Source organism: Odontesthes bonariensis, chromosome 15 (genome assembly GCF_027942865.1).
Source record: "Odontesthes bonariensis isolate fOdoBon6 chromosome 15, fOdoBon6.hap1, whole genome shotgun sequence".
Classification (NCBI taxonomy): Eukaryota; Metazoa; Chordata; class Actinopteri; order Atheriniformes; family Atherinopsidae; genus Odontesthes; species Odontesthes bonariensis.
In genome coordinates, this window is record NC_134520.1 from 1 (window position 1) to 5000 (window position 5000).

Sequence of the window (5000 nt, forward strand, 5' to 3'; positions counted from 1 at the left end):
TCTAACCCTAACCCTAACCCTAACCCTAACCCTAACCCTAACCCTAACCCTAACCCTAACCTAACCCTAACCCTAACCCTAACCCTAACCCTAACCCTAACCTAACCCTAACCCTAACCCTAACCCTAACCCTAACCCTAACCCTAACCCTAACCCTAACCCTAACCCTAACCCTAACCCTAACCCTAACCCTAACCCTAACCCTAACCCTAACCCTAACCCTAACCCTAACCCTAACCCTAACCCTAACCCTAACCCTAACCCTAACCCTAACCCTAACCCTAACCCTAACCCTAACCCTAACCCTAACCCTAACCCTAACCCTAACCCTAACCCTAACCCTAACCCTAACCCTAACCCTAACCCTAACCCTAACCCTAACCCTAACCCTAACCCTAACCCTAACCCTAACCCTAACCCTAACCCTAACCCTAACCCTAACCCTAACCCTAACCCTAACCCTAACCCTAACCCTAACCCTAACCCTAACCCTAACCCTAACCCTAACCCTCGACTTGTCCCCGTGTCTCTACGACCTTCCGTTCCTGAGATATAAGCAAAACAAAGTTGTTTCCGGTCGTAGCTCCGCCCCCGTGGCTCCACCCCCCATGGTTCAAAAGTCAGTGGATAGCCCTTGTCCTGCTGAATCCGGGGATATGTGTCTCTGGTCTCTGCTACCTTCCTATCAGGACTTATGGCCATATGGCCTAATGGCAGGGGGGTGCCGTTCGGGGTTTTGTCCCCTTACCCTAACCCTAACCTTAACCCTTACCCTAACCCTAACCCTAACCCTTACCCTAACCCTAACCCTAACCCTTACCCTAACCCTAACCCTAACCCCTCAACCTAACCCTAACCTCACCCTAAACCCTAACCACAGACCAACCCCCTCGTTAAGATAGATCGTTTTTCTTTTACAACTCCACCCCTCACCAGTTAGAGGGGAATGGTGATCCCGTCGGGGTCCACCCCTGACCTGTTTGCCAGGGGCGGGGACTCTCCTCGGAGAGTCGGACCCACTCAGGGATCAATCGGATCTTTAATATGATCCGAAATCACAGCATGCTTAACAATGCGGCTGGGAGATCTTATGCGTCACAGCGGTTAAGTTCTATCATGGTGCATGATAAATTTTCACAAAGTGTGTTAAAATTACACATGTGATATCATGCTTCGATCGTCGGACGCTCTAGTTTATGAATCTCTACTTTGTTCAGAAGAAATCACGTTCTGAACAATTTAAAATCTACAAAGAGAAAACGAGACCATGATGCAATGCAAATTACTTCCGGGTTCGGTTTAAAACGGACCAGTAATGCTTTGCATGATATATGGAAATGTTAAATTCCAATTTTCTCGGTCAATTTTGATCGCATCGACACATATAGCCACTCAAAACGATCGGACGAACGCCACGATCCTGAATATGGAGCTCGATTACTTGTAGAATCGAGGGATTAGTTTGAGCACTCGGAACCGTGACTAAGATCACGATCTCCGAACATGAGGTTCTGATGCTGAACCGTTGCTCGTCGGATCTTGACGGCCGGTCAGCATTCCCAAATAAGATCCAACATTTCCTGGGGTCGTGCGGTGTATGGGGCACAGGAAATGGATTCTTTTTAGCAGCATTTCCTGTAGTCGTGCGGTGTATGGGGCACAGGATATTGCTTTTTGGGTTGGGACGGGAGTCTTGGGGCTCCAGGAGGCAATGCTTGCATGGCTGGCCTGGTTCCTTCCTTCTCCTGGGGTGACTGGGAAGGCAACGCATAGTCGTGGCTGGTCCTGGTCATTCCTGGGGGGGACTCTCTTTAGCACTTGCTGGTCGAGGTGTCCTGGGGAGCCTGGGGAGGCAGCGCTCTGTCGCGGCTGGCCCCGGGCTTCCCTCTGACCCCTTGGGGAGGTCAGGAAGGCAACGCTCTGTCGGGGCTGGTCCTGTCTCTCCCTGGTGGGGATGCCTTTGACTCAGCACGGGGATCTGGGGGGTTCCGGGGAGCTATGCTTAACGTGGCTTACCTGGTTTCCCCCTTCCCTTGGGGCTGGGTGGGGAGAGGATCTCGGCTCTTCAGCCCCAATCGGCTGGACCAGGGCAACCATGCGGTGTTAACAAATGGTCCATGCGGGTTGGGGGGTAAGTATGCGGCCCCCCTGGGTTCCGACTCTAGGAACAGCACGCAGGGTGTGGTGGTCTTGAGCGGCATGACCTTAATCGTGGCTCAGTTTTCTATGGGGATTAGCCCCGCCCACGCAGCAGCACATGCCGCACCACACACGCCTTATCTGACCTCTGGGACACTTTGGTTGTCTTGGGTCGTTTAAAACTAACTTTAATGCTTCATTTAGTCCAATTACTTACCTTAAAATTACTTACCTCAGTCTCCGTTTTTCATCTCGCGCCGTCTCAATTCCTTTATTTCCTACTTTGCACACAATTTCCGACTATCGACCACTTACCATTCTTTAATTGACTTCCAATAGGGATTTACCTAATTGGGCGAGGGACACACAGCGGGACATGATCACTCCCGTCTGGGCCTCCCTCGGGCGAGGGTGTCTGGTGGTAATGGCCGAAACACCTGATGACCCTGAGGTCCACCACTGATGATGTGTCTCAAATTTAGCTAACTGACTAGGATCTCAAGTTGGACAACAGATCTGCTGACCTGTCTCCAATTTGAGAAAAACTCTCTGACACCAGACTAACACCGACCTTGACCTATATGGTCCACTCTAATTCTTTGGAAAATTCTCGCCTCAGCATACACCATCTAGGCGTCTTAGCTCGACCCCTGGAACACCATGGAATATCCAGCCGTGGTTAGCTTGGCTACCGCGAAGAGTTGAACTCTGTTGCTTTCCAGGTATTCAGGTAGTCTCAATATATACCATCTAGGCGTCTTAGCTCGACCCCTGAAACACCATGGAATACCCAGCCGTGGTTAGCTTGGCTACCGCGAAGAGTTGAACTCTGTTGCTTTCCAGGTTTTCAGTTAGTCTCAACAAAACATTAGTATGATTTTTCTTACAAGACGTATGCGATAGTCTTGATTCCGTATTAATGTAACAAATCGGATAACTGTTTCGACCCAAAAGAGTAATGCTAAGCGTGGAGGGGTCATCTAGTTGACAAGCGCCGGCCCGTGCCTTACCTTTAGTTCTCTATACCAAACCGTGAGTATCGTTGGATGCCTCGGGGGGAACTATCGAGACAGAATTCTCATACCTAACCCCCTTACCCTCTAACCCTAACCCTAACCCTAACAATGCCTAACCCTAACCGGGCATAGGGGAGTGCTTGTGTACGTAATATTTACCTGGAACTAGGGTTTTTGACTTTGGGACTTGGTAAAAATTTGGGAAATTTACCAAGTATTTTGTCAAAAATCATGTCTCCAAAATAGGTACCAAATGACTCCAAATGGCCTGAAACGTGCTCCTAACAACTTTCCCCAGGGTCCTTTTTGGCTGTGGGACTTAGGAACTTATCGAGAAAATCGCGTTCCACTCATTTCAATGGCGAAACGGTTTTTGTTGAATAACTTTGGAACGAAAGATCATAGAGACTCGGAAGTGACTTCCGTCAGACATAATTCAACCCTTGTGAACACGCTCGACTTGTCCCCGTGTCTCTACAACCTTCCGTTCCGGAGATATAAGCAAAACAAAGTTGTTTCCGGTCGTAGCTCCGCCCCGTGGCTCCGCCCCCAATGGGTCTTGTGTCAGTGGATAGCCCCTGTTCTGCTGAATCCGAGGATGTGTGTATCTTGTCTATGTCACCTTCCTATCAGGAATCATGGCCTCTTAAGCTTATGCCGGGGTCCGGCATCCGGGGTTTTCGCCCCTTATCCTAACCCCTCCTGAAGTATGGCACCCTAATGGCAGCGGGGTGCCATTCGGGTTTTTTTCCCCTTACCCTAACAATGGGGACGGACATAGAGGAGTGCTTGTGTACGTTATACTTACCTGGAAACAGAAGAAAAGACCTGGAAAGGAGAAAACAAAGTTAAATTAAATTTGACATGCCTTGGTGGTCCCGTGGACTCTGGGAATTGGGTCTAGTCAGCTGGTCTACTACTGCCGTACCAAACAGCAGTAGACCAGCTGGATAGACCCAATCCCCAGAGTCCACAGGACCACTAGGGCACGACCAAAGAGTCCAAATAGTTGCACAATCATATGTGTGGGTTTCCCGCACAAAGTGTCCGAAATACAGCATTGTCAGCCTTTCTTTCCGACGCCATGCCCACTTACTGTACGAAAGTGCCGTCGGACCTTATATGGTTGGACAGATAAGGCCCTCAGCTATCCGTAGACGTTGGTTTCATGTCTCTAGCACATTCCTATCAAAAGATATGAACTTAACATCCTAACAACATTACACAGGCACGATTTTGGCAAAAAACAATTCCACCAAGTGCATTCCCATTTTTCAATTCAATTCATTTTTATTTTTATAGTGCCAAATACAACAAATGTCATCTCTAGGCACGTAGTAAGTCCAATTCAAGCCAATTGGAATTCAATTCATTAATAATAATCATAGTTCATAAAATAATCCAATTCTTTCATATAGAACCAATTCAAATACAATTTCCTAGCTAAGAAAACCAACAGATTGCACTGAAAACTATTCCCATGCATGTCAGAGTCCTGTGTGTGTGTGTAAATGTGAGTGCGAGTGATGCATCTCTTCCAGTGAGGATCTTGGTGGAGAGCCTACACAGGTGGAGCTCATTGCCTCATCAGGGTGCTGGGAATAAAGGAGCTGCAGAGCCTTCACTCAGTAACTCCACCGGCAGTCTCTCTGGCCGGCTGTTGCACTTTACCTGTTAAAAGTTATTGACTATAATCACTGTTTATGCTACTGAATCACAACTTTTTGGACAAAATAGCTTACAACCTTTCCACCAAATGCGGTCCCATGCATTTCCTATGGAAAATACATTTTATCATGAGCATTTTGTTAAAAAACCATGTCTCCAAAATAGGTACCAATCGAC